We start from the raw sequence: 15,602 nt of genomic DNA, 5'->3' as shown, positions 1-15,602 counted from the left end.
GGGGAATTTGGCAATAGTAACTTAGTTAGTTATGATAGCAACAAACAACTATGTTGACATCCCATTTATAAATGAAAATGATGATGTGGAATTTTATGATGAGGACGAGATTAATAAGATGAATTATGATGATAAACCTCCAACAAATAAGGCTTCTTTAAATGATGGTGAACATATTATGCTTTCCCCAATATTCAAACAATTGAAGAATTGGGATGCAATAAATAACATGATTGTTGAGCCTCTCACATCACGTATCGGATTGTGGAATGAATCTAATGAGTTGTTTAAAGGATTGAGATTTGAGAGTAAAGAAGACTTGTAATATGTTGTAAAACGTTATGCAATATGTCAGAATCAACATTTGGTTGTTTGTGAATTAGAACCACAATTGTGGGCAGTGAGATGTAAGAAGTGGAAGGAATAATGTAATTGGAGGCTTTGTGCATGTCGTCGTAAAAGCCATAAAATGTTTGAGATAACCAAGTATGTAGGTTCTCATACTTGTGTTTATCCTAAATTATCACAAGATCACTCTCTATTAGACTCTACATTGATTGTAAGAGAGATCCAAAATGTCGTTCGGAGGGATCACACTACCTCTATTGCTACATTACATTAGATAGTGAAGGATAAATTTGGATATGATGTCCATTATAGGAGAATTTTGGAAGCTAAGAGAAAAACAATGCTTAGAGTTTTTGGTGATTGAGATGAATCTTATCAAGCATTGCCGAAGTGGATGGACATCCTTTAGCTAACTAATCATGGAACAAAGATTGTTTGGAAGACAATACCATTAGGAGGGATTTTTGGGAACGTGCGGTTTATGCGTGTTTTTTGGACATTTGGGCCAAGTGTTGAAGGATTCAAGCATTGCAGACCAATTATACAACTTGATGGTACATTCCTATATGGAAAATACATGGGGAAGCTTTTAATTGCTACTTCAATTGATGTAAATGGTCATATATTCCCCTTTGCGTTTGCAATTGTTGAGGAAGAATCATAGGATAGTTGGTCTTAGTTTCTTATTACATTAAGGCCTCACATCACTCAAAGAGAAGGGATATGCTTAATTTCATATCGCCATGCAGGAATAAATGTTGCTGTTAGAAATCCATCAGTTGGATGGAGCCCCCCTCATGCGCAACATCGATATTGTCTTAGGCATGTAGTGAGCAATTTTAGTGATAAATATAAGAATAAGGTCTGAAAAGAGTTGACGTATAGAGCTGGAAGTCAACATCAACCGCAGAAGTATGAGAGATACATGGAGGAGTTAAAACAATTAGATGAAAAAAGTGTGGCTTGGTTTTCAAAGTTAGACACTAAAAAATGGACTCAAGCATATGATCTAGGATATCGGTATGGGTGGTTGACTACAAATATTGTTGAATACATAAATGAGGTGCTTAAAGGAGCGTGAATGTTACCTATCACTGCACTTGTTCAATTAACTTTTTATCGATGTGTGTCATACTTTGAGACTCGTAGAGCAGAGATACGTGCTAGAATGGTAGTTGGAGATGTGTATACCACGTATGTAATTGATAAATTTAGAAGAGCTAAAGCCAAAGCTAGTGGACATACTATCACCATCTTCTATCAAATTCATCAAACATTTGAAGTAATTAATGCTCTCCATGGGTTTCATATGGATAAAGGATGTAACAAACAAGTTGTTAAGTTGAATGAAGGTACATGTAGTTGTAATAAGTGGCAATCATTTGACATTCCACAATTCCCGAAAAATGGAATTATACTAAAGGTGTCTCTTGAATAGACACCTTCCATAATTTTAAAAAAATTGGGTTTATACTGAAAGTGTTTCTCACTTTTCACAATTTCCATACACATTGGAAATTTTCGAATTTATGTTGAAGGTGTCTTTTCAAGAGACATCTTTAGCTTTAAAATCATTTCCACAATTTTTAATACATATTAGATTTTGTGGAATTGTGGAAAGTGTCTTTTCAAGAGACATTTTTAGTATAAATTCAATTTTATGAAATTGTAGAAAGTGTCTCTTGAAGAGACACCTTTAGTACATATTGGAATTTGTGGAATTGTGGAATTGTGGAAAGTGTCTCTTCAAGTAACACCTTTTGTATAAATTAAAATTTGTTGGAATTGTAGAAGGTGTCTCTTGAAGAGATACTTTTAGCTTAAATTTAATTCTTTTAGATATGTATCATGATTTTGAAAATTGTGGAATGTGTCTCTTTAAAAGACACCTTCCACGTGGCAAAAACTGTCGTAGATCTATCAATATTTTCCCAACTACCATTTTTTAATAATTATTTTTTAAAATTTCTGCAAAAGTTAAAAAAAGCCCCCAAAATCCGGCCAACCCAAATAACTTTATGATTTCTCCGAAATTAGGTCCAAATATATTTACTATCAACAATGATTTTTTTTAATTAAAATTAGTAGTGATTTCTATATCAAATATAAGGACTTAATTTATATTCCAAAAATTTACTTTTAACAATTTTAAAATTTGAGGTAGTAAATTTTTATTAATAGCATAACTTTTCTAAAAATTATGGAATAAATTTTTAAGAATTTTTTTAATTTATATATGATTTAATATTTTTTTAAATAAAAATAAAAAATAGGAATATATTCAAACAACATCTTAGCTATTTCAAAAATGTGTTCCATGTTCAACCTGTGTAATAAAGTGATAAAGTAATATTTATAACAAGTTCTTCACTTATTATATACGATGATGAAAATATCGATAAATACAAATATATTGATACTTAAATTTTATGGATATATAAAAAATATTGATGGATATTTTGACAAAAATATTAATAAGGTAGAAATTGTTCAAAAATAATAGAAATGTTTGGAAAAACTTTAAAAAATAATAAAATAAATAAAAATACACATATTAAAATTATTTTGTAAGTATAATTGATAAAGGTATAGTCGAAAATAAAAATATATTGATACACTCGGATATATTGATACTTTGATTTTAAGAATACAAAATATATAACTTTGAGCATAGCTATTATTCATTCTTCATGTAAAGATAACAATGAATTCTAATGTTGTGATACATACATGAAACTCATGAAATGCCCATCAAGACAGTAGCCTAGCCAGATATATAGTACCCAGAAGAGGTACTTTTCCTCATGAAATTAAAAAAAAAAAAAAAAAAAAACTGATTTGTTTTATTTTATTTTATAAATTTGACGCTAACGGGATTTGAACCCCTCATTAGAGATATTGAAAAGAGCTCATCCATGAGTATTAGTGAGCAATGCGATGACTTTATTGATTTTCTACCCTTCTTACATGTCTTGTCCCTTCTCAATTCATTTCTTGACTCCGCTGCTGCATCAAGGCCAAGGCCCTGACGGCACCCTTGGTGGTGGCGGTGGCGGGCTTGGGGGTTTTTGCATCATGTGCACGGTGATCGATTTCTCCATCTTTCCTTCTCTACCTACAACTAAATATAATTGTGGCTAATGAGTTTTGAAAAGATAATTACAAATATGTAATAATAATTGACTTTACAAATATGTAATATGATAGATGAAAAATGAATTAAAAATAAAAACAAAACAAATGTTAATCTTAGGTTGTGTTCGTTTGGTAGGATGGGATAGGTTTTAAAATTTTCGTTTCCATCGGGATGATGGTAATATATATATATCTGTGTGTATATCAACCAATAATCAAACATAAATATGAGTATCATATATCTTTAAAAAATAATATTCTATCCGAACATCTACAACCTAAAATCTTACCTGTTATGAGCATACTCCACAGAAAAATTAGGGTTGTGAATGTGAGAAAACCAAGAATGAGGTATCTCTTCACCAGTTCAGCCCTCATTTTGCCTTACAAAGGAAGAGCATAGCATAACTATTAATTCAGTTAACATATATATATATATGCGGTCCTCATCACTTTTTAATTATTCCTACTCATTTTCTTTTCATCTTCCATTATAACTACCAGGTCAAGTTGTGGAATTTGTCGTAGAAAAATCAATTTCTACATGTTTAGGTGTTGAATTTTGACACATAAAATTAATATGTGTAGATCCTAGATGCATGCATGCATGTCACGAGGTCTTGGGAGATTTTCTTTTCATAAATATTTGATGAAATTGACTGTTGTGGTGTGCTCCCATTGGTTCATTGACTTGCAGGTTTTTATGGTACAAAATATTTGGTCTTCGCATTGAAAAAGTCATGTGAAGGTTGGCTTTTCCTTTTCAAATGAGGGGTAATGAGTTAAGATTATAGCCCTTTTATTTGACCTTTCAAACGAAGTTTTCCCATTACCAAATATGACTTAAATGAGTCTCAATCAAGTTTCTTTTCAAAAATCATAGACAAAATCCAAATAAAATAACAAGGACCTTTTTATTCCAAGTGCGAATATTAAACATGTTTTGGCGTTTCAACCTTCCATTATTTTGTATTAATGAACTAACTAATACAATTAAGAGATAATTATGTTTTGGGGTAGATGGGCCCCTAAATTAACAAAAAGTCCATGTAACTCTTCAAATTGAGCCCAAGACCCAATGAAAATATGAAAATTGAGTTGAAGGATATCATCCTTCAGTATTTCTAAAAATGTCTTTCGTTGATTTTGAGAAAAAAAATTAATATTTTTTAAAAATACTTTTATTTAATTTAATATTTTTTATTTAATTTAATATTTTTAAAAAATACTTTTATGTAATTTAATATTTTTTAAAATACTTTTATTTAATTTAATGTGTTTTTAAAATAAATTTATTTAATTTAATATTTTTTTAAATAATTTAATTTAATTTAATATTTTTGAAAAAAAAATTAATTTAATATTTTTGGAAAAAAAATTATTTAATTTAATATTTTTGAAAACTACTTTTATTTAATTTAGTATTTTTGAAAAAAAAATTATTGAAAAAAAATTATTTAACTTAATTTTATAAAATATTTTATATGTATTCTTAAAGGGTATATTTGTCCGTTACTATTTCATATCCTTCAACTCAATTTAAAGAGTTATATGGACCTTTTGTTAATTTGGGGGCCCATCTACCCCCAAAACATAATTCTCCCTACAATTAAAGGGTGTGTTGGAAAGTGTCTTAAATTTCTAATTAATATAGAATTTTTTATATAAAGAATATTGTATAAAATATTTTCTAAGTTGATATGTTATTGTAATATTAGATTTTTTTATAGATTAAGAAAACTTGTTGGAAATAGTTTTATAAATATTCTAAATCATGAGAGGAAAAGTTTATAAGATGAAAATAAACTTATAAAGACTATATGTGTTGGATAGAGATGTGAGGAAAAATCGAAAATACCCAATGAAACGAACGAGCTTGTGGTTCAAGGTGTAAATATAAGGGGTGGGGTAGTATGAGATGTTTTGGAAACCTAATAGTTATATCTAGTTCTTTTATCTATATTATTTTCTATGATATAGTGGAATGATTTTCTTTCATTCGTGAATGCAAACATAGTTAGTTGAACCACATTAAAACTTCATATGCCTTTGTGTGATTGTTTTTTTTTTTTTTTTTTTTGAACTAATATTATTTGCATTAAAGCTTCTACTAGCACAATAAAATATGTAATAATATGATGAGACAACTTGTAATTGTTATAGTTATTAATATTGACACAACAAAATATCTAGCTTCTATTACATATGAAATGTGTGTAAAATGCTCATCAAGGCCCATTCCATGTTATCGCTGTTGGAGGTGGTGGCGGGGGCAGTGAAGCTCGATTTCCAACCCTCTGCACAATCATCAATTTTGGTACTTGTCCTCCTTCCCGAGCTTTGACCCAAAAGACTAAATTTAAAAAAAAAATCCATAAAGTACCCTCATTTATAAAATAATGCCTAATCTAATGTGTCTGCGCCATGTAGATTGCCACGTGTTTAAAATCGTAGTTGGTGACTACAGCTTTGATTATTTTTAAAAACATTCAAAGTCGTAGTTACCAACTACGGCTTTAACTTTCCTTTACCTTTTCCCCCTTTCCCGATTAAGTTTATTCATTTTCCCAATTACCTTCTTCCTTCCCAGTTACCTTTCTTCCCTTTTAGGGTTTCGTCTCTTTAGGGTTTCATCCTTCCTTTGCATCCGTGGCTCAAATTCAAAGTTTGGAAGTCATTGGTCAGGTAAGATTTATGAGTTTTTCAGTTTATCATAAATTTTAATTTTTTTTTTGTAAATTCGTTTGGTTTTCACGTTATTGTTGTTGTTATATATGTGTTTGGGTTCTATTTGGTGAAGATGTGTTTGATATTTACAGATATGGAATGGGGGCTAGCATGGATTTTTTTTTGTTAAACATACCAAAAATGGAGGGGACCACTATAAAAAATTCCAAAAATGAACGAAAGGAGCAATGGTTTTTGTTATAGGAATAGAAAAAATAGGAGTACTCCACTTTTTAAGGGTTAGATTTATCTTAAGCTAAGAGATTTCTTATTCCTCACAATTGGGCATCTTCGCGAACCTAGTGATGAAAAGAATTTATGTGAAGGCTTGAATTTTGGAAGACTCTTTTTCTTGCATCGGGACCTCAGAACTTGACACCCCATAGAAGATTTAATCTTACTGTAAATTTCGGACCACTTGAAAATAAAAAAGGAGAATATTTATCCTAAATAACCAAAAATAAAATTAAGAATTGATCTGTATTTTCCAATGGTTTGAAAACCGGACCGGACCGGCCGGTCCGACCGGTCTGACCGCCGACTGGTGGCGTTTCCGGTCCGATCCGGCTAATTGGACCGGGATGGAATCGAACCAGGGTCGGACCGCCTGAACCAACGGTCCAACCAGTGAACCGGATGAACCGTCCGGTTTTCTCCGAACCGACCGATTCAATTAAAATATATTTTTTTTTTTAAGCTGCATCAAAACAACGCCGTTTTAGAGGGTATATATATTCAATCTCCTAGTTTGGCTACAAATCTCAAATCTGGAAGCCCGAAACCCTCCCTCCCCACCTCAGTCCGCCCCCTGCAGCTACTGCAGCTGCTGCCGCGGTGCCAGTCCGCCCTCTACAGCTGTCGTCGTCGTGCCACCGCTGTGCCAGTCCGCCCCTTACAGCTGTTGCCGTTCTGCCAGTCCGCCCCTTGCAGCTGCTGCTGCCGTGCTTCTCCGCCCGCCCTCAACATCCGGCCATTTTGAAAAGGTTTAACTTTTAAGTATTAATTAGTTTCTTGAAAGGCTGCATATTTTTTAAGTATATTTTTTAACTTTAAAAAAATATATTTTTTAAAAATAGTGAGATGGTTTGAATTCTCTGATACATAGCCACTGCTGGATTTCTTTAATTCTTTCAAATGATTTGATTGATGAGTGTTGAGACAAGGGTTTTAGCATTCCTTCCGGTCCTTAATTACCATCCACTTGCTTTTGGTAGTCCGCTTCAAGCGTCTCCCTGTCTGCAACAAACTCTCCCTCTAGCTCCTCTTTTTGCGCTACCAGGCACAGCTGCAGATCCTCCTTCTGCTTCTTTTCAATCGAAGCCTCCGTCCGGAGTTGCCTCACATCCCCCCTCAGACGGGTCATCTCATCTTCTGCCTCATGCAGGCGGGCCTCCATCGATTCCTCCCGGCTCTTTGCCTCAGCCAAATCCGCCCGGAGGGCCTCATTCTCCCCCCGAGCGGTGGATAAACTGGCTTCGGCCTCCTCTAGTCTCAAGCGCAGCTGATCTTCACTATTTTTGTGCTGAGACGCGAAGGCCTTCATATAATCAGTGGTTTGCAGCAAGTCAGTGAATAAATCGTGTTGTTGAGCCATGCCACGAAGACCACTTACCAGCTGCATTCAAACACACAAGCAAGAAAAGCAAAGTTATAAACCATACCAACAAAAACACATCAGAGTGACAAAGAAAAAAAAAACAGTATACCGTTTCCACCATCTCAAACATCTTGGCTGAAGGCATGACGGTAGTCGAGCCGGGTGGAATCTGTTTCAACTTTTCTTCGAACTCCGCATAACTAAAAGGGCTAGCGGAGGTGCAAGCCGCATCATTAACAGGATTCCCCCCCGATGAGGCGTTAGAAAGCAACTCTTCTTCCGGATCCGAGGCCTCAACGTTTTCAGCCTGAAGGGGTCTCTCCGGGTGCACCCTCGTCCGGGACCACCACCGGGACGACTAGAGTCTCAGTTGCCATCTCCACCTCACTCCCCTCCGGATGAGCATCTTGGGCGGATGAGCAACTAACTTCAATCTCTTGCAATCGATCTTGAAGCCACCCGATGAGTCCGGACTTTAGATTGCGCGCCGAGCACGACCTCTTTGAAGGTGGCCCCTTTACCAGAACAAGAGCGAGACGGTTTGGATCGTCAGAGGGCTGACTCTGGCTTTCTACCCCCGTTTCCTCCATTGGAGTCGCGCAAAGGGCCTCAATTGCATCAGCATCCGGATGGGGGGAGCCGGGATGGTTTATGGACGCAGCTTCCTCAGCCAGAGTAGCCAAACGGGCAACCGCAGACAAGGAGGGCCCCGAATGGTTCAGTCCCGCGACGTGTCCGGGGCCACTTGAAATGGAGTGGGGGGCAGGGTTCACTGGCTCCTCTATTATTACCTCCGCCGCATGGGTAATAGGCGGAGGAACAAACTCCTTTAGGGGAGTAGGCTCCTTCACTCCCTTCCCATTTTTTACCAGCCTCCTCTTTTTCGCTGGGGCTTTCCTTGGAGGGGAGGCTGCGCTGCGTTTCTGTCCAGGAGCCTTCCGTAGAGTTCCCTCGTTTTTTCTCTTCTCCCGATCATTAAGGAGGGCTCGGCGTTTCTCAGCATCAGCTTCTTTCACCTCTTGATAGATAGGGAGATCCTTCAGAATGTAATGCTCCCCAGGCACTACCTCCTTTGGCATCTTCCTGGGGAAAATGTTGACGACATACTCCTGGGACTCCCAAACGACGGCCATTAGGTTCCGCGCAGTGAGCAGCGTCCCATAATGTCTCTCCTTAGCGTCTATCTCAAATAATTTATTAAGGCAGGCAAAAGACGCCTTTTCCACCTAGTCAACTATGTGGCCCCTCCTTTCCGGACCTGCATTATTAGCAACAAAAGATAAGAATGTCGTCCGGAAAGATCAACAAAAAGACAACAAGGTAAAAGTCGGACAAAACCCGCAAGCAAACTTACCCGGAAGCACTGTGGAGTAGTTTAGAGAAAAAGGCGTCGTCGGATGCTCCAATAGCCCCGCCCACGCTCCCCGGACCATCACGTGTCCCTTCGCCCCTCCCTTCGTCGAATCCGGCAGCTCCGTCACCAATTGAAGGAAGGGTAGGTGAGCGGACATGCTAAAGATATCATTTTTTCCTTTCTTCAGGGAGTAGACGAAAAGAACCTCCAGCAGCGAGAGGTCGAGATTGTACAGCATGTTTATAATGTTGCATCCCATCAGCACTCGGACTATGTTGGGATGGATGAAGGCGGGTGGAATCTGGGAGAAATGGAGGAATTCCTTGAACAACGCCGGAAGAGGGAACCGGAGCCCCACGTTGAATTGCTCTTTTGAGAAAATGATGGCATTTCCTTCAGCTTTCTCAGTCGGCACAAGCTCCTCCTCATTCAGTAATTCCACAATCACACCATTTGGGATGCAGAACCGATCTCGGAACTCCTTCGCATTCAGTTTGTCTATAGATTTCTCACGAGCATCGCTGGCCCGGACAGATGAGACAGTTTCTTCTTTGCAGACATTTTTTAAACCCGAGGCTGAACCGAAACCTACATACAAGAAGTGCAACAGTCAAACACTGTGATCCAAAAACTCACAAACCCTAACCAAAAACAGTCAAAAACACCCTCAAAAAATCCCAGAAAACCAACAAATACCAAACATTCAACACACAGTAGCAAACGACTTGCCCAAACAAGTTAGAAACGAAGCCAATGAACAAAAAAACGCAACAAAGGGAAAGACAAACGCAAAATACACGTACCGAGTGGAAATCTGAAGAAGAAAGGTTGTTGTTGCAAACACGAAAATCACCGGCAGAAAGGTTCTAGGGCTTCACTCAGAAAAAGCAAAGGAGAGCATAGAAGGAAGAAGAAGCAAAAAACTCTCAGAAAAAACGCAGTAGGAAAAAATGCAACAGAAGGCACAGTATGCTATTTATAGGGGGACAACCCCTCGGAAAGCCAAACGCACAGCAACGCCATCATTGAAACGACATGCTGCCTAGGAATACCCAGAGTCGGCGGCTCATCATAAATGCCTTTTTTGGCTCCCGCACCCCTACTCGCCACTTGGCCCAACCAGACAAAGGACGACTTCAGTTTCAAAAAACCGATTATTTTTAACCCACCCATTTTTTGCTTAAGCAAAATGGGCAAGTTAAAAAGGGGGGCATTGTAGGGACCCCTCCTCCTGAGAGCACGTGCCACACACCTCGTAGTGACACGTAGCACACATACCATTCGGACCATCCCATCCGGATACACGCAACGCGCCCTCATATCCGGCCTGCCTCAAGGAAAGTCAAACGACACTTATAAACATAAAACATCCAGATGACTTCCACGATACATCCGGATAACCAATGTAGTACATCCGGATATAATGGTCCGGATCATTGACTAAAGCAAGCAAGTCTCACACGTTATCACAACAGCCTGTCATGGCCCACGTTACACCACCTGCAGAGTGAAGAGACAAGATGAAGTGACAACAAGTCACTTCCCACGATCACTTCACACGATCACCTACCACGATCTCTGTCAGCCACCCATAGGGTGATGGTAGCCCTGCCACCACCTAATGTCATCATAACAACACAAAATATCTCCCTGCCATTAAAGAGGGAATTAAAGCTTCTGATACTATATATATCAACCTTCACACAAAGAGGAAGGTAAGCTTGCAATACCTAGTAAAAAGTCAACTGATTATCTCTCTCTAACCATGGCTAACAAAACCATCGGAGGGTGCGTCCGAACACCCTGTCCGGACGTCTTTTGCAGGTAAACCAACTGAATCAAGAACCTGTATTGGTTGAGAACTACGCATCCATCCATTTGGCAACTACGTGGATCATCAGGGACACGAGGTATTAACATTAATGGCTTTTTTAGTCTTCAACCTAGTTATAAATTTTTATTTTTTAAGTCAAAAGTTCATTAATTTGAGTTTATATTAGGTCCTACGTCTAATTTATTTTTAAAATTAATTAAAACCAATTTAGATTTGATGTTAAAAATATATTAAATATATTTAAAATTAATTTGACCATAATATAAAAATAATGAATTACTTTAATAGAATCTAATATAAAAAATGTTATCAAATAGCAAAAAATTATATATATGTTTTAGAATATCAATTTGTTTCAATTTTTATTGGTTATGAGACAAAAAAACGAAAGTCCAACCAATATGATATGTATTGTTTGATTTAGATGGGTTTGTCCATTTTTTCGATTTTACTTACATCACTAGCTACAAATATCAAAATTAGTTGGTATTGATATAAGGACTTTTGTCATATTGATTATTGATGTACCTTAAGATCATATCCAAAAGTATTTAAAATGGGAAATTTGAGATAAATACATTTAATTGTAGAAACATAAGAGGACGAGAGAGATTTTAACATAGAATTATTTTTAAAAAATAAATAAATAAGGGAAATCTACAATGGGAATCCCCCTTTTAGATACCATAATAAGTACAATAACCCTTGAAAATAATTATAATTCTGAAAAATATTTATTCTCCTTTCTAGATTAAGTTGAAAATTACGATATGATATGATATGATATGATATTGTTGGTGGGTGTCTTACTTTTTATAAATTTTTACAACAAAAATATAACATAAGTGAAATCATCAAAAGAAATACAAAGAATTTACAGAATATGAATAATTAAAGAGATTTACAAAATCAATAATTCCATAATGGAAATTATCCATATTAATAATATTTCATTACCTTAATTTTAAAAAATGGTATTTATGTCCCTCTTATTCATATGTATAAAATTTTTCGAAGTGGAAATACAACTCAATATTCCCATTGACAAATTATCGAACTCTTCACATAATATTGGGAATAACACTTGCAATAACATGGAAACGCAGGAATGTGCATCAAGGATTCGACCCTGATGGCGCTGCTGGAGGTGGTGGCGGTGGACGTGGAATGGCCCTTGGAGGCGGTGGTGGGTTTCCAATAGAAATATGCTCCACCGTTGCCCATCTCAATACTTGTCCTCCTCTACCTAAGGAAAAATATACCAATAACACTTCTAAAAACAATAACAATTAAAAAAAAAAAAGGTGCCAATTGAACCAGCAATAGATATAAGTTTTAACAAGTGAATCTTACCTGCCGCAAGGGTGCTCCATGTGAGAATTAGGGTAGTAATTATGAGAGAACAAAGAATAAGGCATCTCTTCATGTTGCCTCCGGATGAAGGGATAATGCAGGTATGGTATTGTATTTATACACAACCATGTTTGTTTGTTTCTTTGCAGTTCCCACTGATCATCTTTCTTGTCATAATTTTCAAAGTCAGGGTGGAAATTTTTTTATATCATAGTCGCATTTGGTAGGTAAAGACTGGTCTCTAGCTAGACTTTTACATTTTGATTGGAATAGGAGATTGGACCGTCAATTTTCTCTTTTAAAAGGAAGTTCAAAGAAACAACATTTGGAAATTAAAATTTCTCTTTGTTGACCTCGTCTTGTATGAAGCTTGAGACAGACAAATAAGACTAGGTTATATATCTTTAACTTTATTTTGTATGCATATGATTTTGAGGGTATGGTTAATCTCCTTTTTCTCCTTCAATTAGATGGTTTGTTGGCTGAGTTTACCTCTAGAGATTTTCATGCATATTTAAATTACCTTCTAAGAAAATATAAGCCCCATTTGAACTTCAGCTTCTATGTCTGTCTTGCCAACTTTATTTAAAACAAATTATAATTTAAATACAACTTAATGTGAAAAGGGTAAAAATGTTTTACAAAAAAATATCTCATATGTAATAAATTTTTTATTGGATTGTGAAGTTTGAATAAGTTTTGTTGTGTTTTGCTTGGGATATTAGGGTCGAGCTCTCCACTGAGTTTATGAGGAATCATATGATGATTGACGAGTTTGTTTATATTCTATATTTAATTCTTTTATGTTTTAGAGGTTTTTTTTTTTAAGTTTACCCAATTTATTAATTTTATGATTTGGTTCCATTAATCATGTCATTTTCCTTGTATTAAAATCATCAATTTCTAAATTTATATTGAAATCGTAATTTTAAAATATACTTTCAAACAAATTTAAAATAAAAAATAAAAAATAAAAGATGAAGCAGAAAAGAGAAAATAATCCATTTTTGAATAAATATTTCAAATAAATCCCAAATACATATTTTTATTGCTACAAGGGTCATTTTGAACCCAAACCAAGTAAACTACTTCCAAAATTTTAAAAAATAAATCAGTTTTTTTTGTTGAATTTATCAAAATTGACTATGTTTTCAAAACAATTATCAAATTAATTTGTTTCCAAAAGAGAGAGCCTTAAACGGAGGACACTTTGCTTTGGTTGTGAAGAACATAAATGAAGCCATACCATATTTGAAAATAATTTTTTTCTATGAAAATAAATTCATATTATGTGAAAATATATTTTCCAAGATGTAAATATAACAATACTATTGGAAAATGTAGTTTTTAATTTACAATAAAATTGGATTTTTCTTTATATGTTCAAATTTATAGTAAGCAACCCTTTTAAATTTCAAAGCCATGATGAGGCCATTAACAATGGTAATATTTCATATTCTAATAATTAAAAATAAAATATACTTAACTGTCTTAATGTTATCATAAAGATCCTCGATTAATAATCATATTTTAAATTTCTAATAAAAGGTTAAATTTTTAATAAAAGGCGTGTGCTTTTTTCAAAGCAAAGCAAGGTGGTGCTATCAAACCATCTCTTATTCTTTATAAATATAACTTAAAACAATATTCTTTAATTGGAAATTTTGTGAGAAAATGCAAGAGTAAAAAAAAAGAGGAAAAAAAAAAGTAAAGAAAAAGTGAAGGAAAATAAAAAAAATAGATTTAAAGTCAATAAATTATTTTTACATATTTTTTTAAACTTATTTTACTTATTTTCTTCAATTATATAAAGATTAAATGATTTTAAAATGCATAAATTTCTAACTAATTTTAATTATATTTAATTTTCTTTAATATTTTTCATAATGAAACCAAATAAAAAAAATCATTTTTCTTAATATTTTTTTTTTATTAGTACTTTTCAGTAACCAAACATAACCTAAGAAACTAATATAATTTGTCATTTAATTCTTTTTAATATACTTTCTAATTAAAAAAATATTTTAAAAATATAAATATTAAAAAAAATTATGGAACTTTCAAAAACTCGAACTTCTAAAAAATTATGATTTATTCAATACAAAATAAAAATATGGAATATAAATATGCCTTTATTATAAAGATAATGATATACTCAAAACTTATGGCCCTTATTTCCCTCCTTGCATTCCAATCGATTGATATGCAAGTGAAGTGAAAAGGGCCTAACACAAAATCTTCATGGGAGGTTTAATTACATCCCAAAGAAATACCTATCACCCAAATCAAACAAAAACCCAATCCAGATTCAAACCCAAAACCCTATATTGCATGAAAAGATATACCAGACCGCTGTGTCGAGTCTGACCAGGTTTCAAGTAAGAATTCCCTACATTGAAAAACTCCACAAAAATTTCCTTAAAGGTGTTGCAGTTGGTAACTTGGCGTTGGGTCTGAGCAGAAGAGTAGTGGGATGCGGTTTCAAGACAATACTAGTAGTACTGCAAACTGCACTCACCCATCTTCTCCATGAAACTGCACTAGGGTTTCTTAATGAAATACTGAAGAAAGTTCAAAATGGTTGAGGGTTGCAGGAAACCTTGACAGAGAATTAAATGGGCTTTCTCTCTCTCTCTCTCTCTCTCTCTCTCTCTCTCGTTTTTATTAACAACAGGTAGGTGGTGTGTGGTAGATGCAGCTATTGCAGTCCTCGGCCCCTCCCCCTCTCTCCATCAACTCCTTCAAAAGAGAGATCACTTTCTACTCTTTTTGGGGTGTTTTTTCAGTGATTAAAAAGGAATCTGGGAGATGAAGGCTGCAGCGGATAAAACGGGCTATTTTCTTGCAAAACCCTTACCTTTCAATCCAATCTGGGAAAGGACTTAGTCAGCCATGGACCTCCGGATAATAAAAGCTATTCAAAGGAGTGGATAAACCACTCTGCTGTGACTGTGAGGCTGTTAATTATAGTATTGTTGTAAAACATTATATATATCATTATTGTATTTTTCAAACTATTTTTTTATTTAAAACATTTAAATAAACATAAATATTTTCCTCTACACTTATTTTTATAATAATAAATATAAAAATGATATAAATTAAAATTATAAAATAATAACATATATAACTTTTGGATGAAAATAAATATTATTATTTTATATATCTTCGGTACATTCTATTTAATAAATTCATATTTATTCATATTATTATTTTTTGACAATATCAAATATAAAAAATAAAAATATTATTAA

General features: G+C 34.5%; 2 long non-coding RNA genes across 2 annotated transcripts; both read right to left on the bottom strand.

Moving 5' to 3' along the window:
• Window positions 1–2,987: 2,987 nt before the first annotated feature.
• On the bottom strand, window positions 2,988–3,886 carry LOC104882372 (uncharacterized). Its single transcript, XR_788104.3, has 2 exons — window positions 3,774–3,886; window positions 2,988–3,469 (listed from the first exon to the last, which is right to left on the bottom strand). It is a non-coding gene; the product is annotated as an uncharacterized LOC104882372 (long non-coding RNA).
• An 8,022-nt stretch (window positions 3,887–11,908) lies between these two features.
• Window positions 11,909–12,434, bottom strand: LOC100854833 (uncharacterized). The gene is made up of 2 exons (XR_788105.3): window positions 12,349–12,434; window positions 11,909–12,241 (listed from the first exon to the last, which is right to left on the bottom strand). It is a non-coding gene; the product is annotated as an uncharacterized LOC100854833 (long non-coding RNA).
• Between the last annotated feature and the right edge of the window lie 3,168 nt (window positions 12,435–15,602).

Source organism: Vitis vinifera, chromosome 17, assembly GCF_030704535.1.
Source record: "Vitis vinifera cultivar Pinot Noir 40024 chromosome 17, ASM3070453v1".
Taxonomy (NCBI): domain Eukaryota; kingdom Viridiplantae; phylum Streptophyta; class Magnoliopsida; order Vitales; family Vitaceae; genus Vitis; species Vitis vinifera.
Note: the sequence above shows the minus strand (reverse complement) of the source record. Positions and strands in the feature narration are given on the sequence as shown.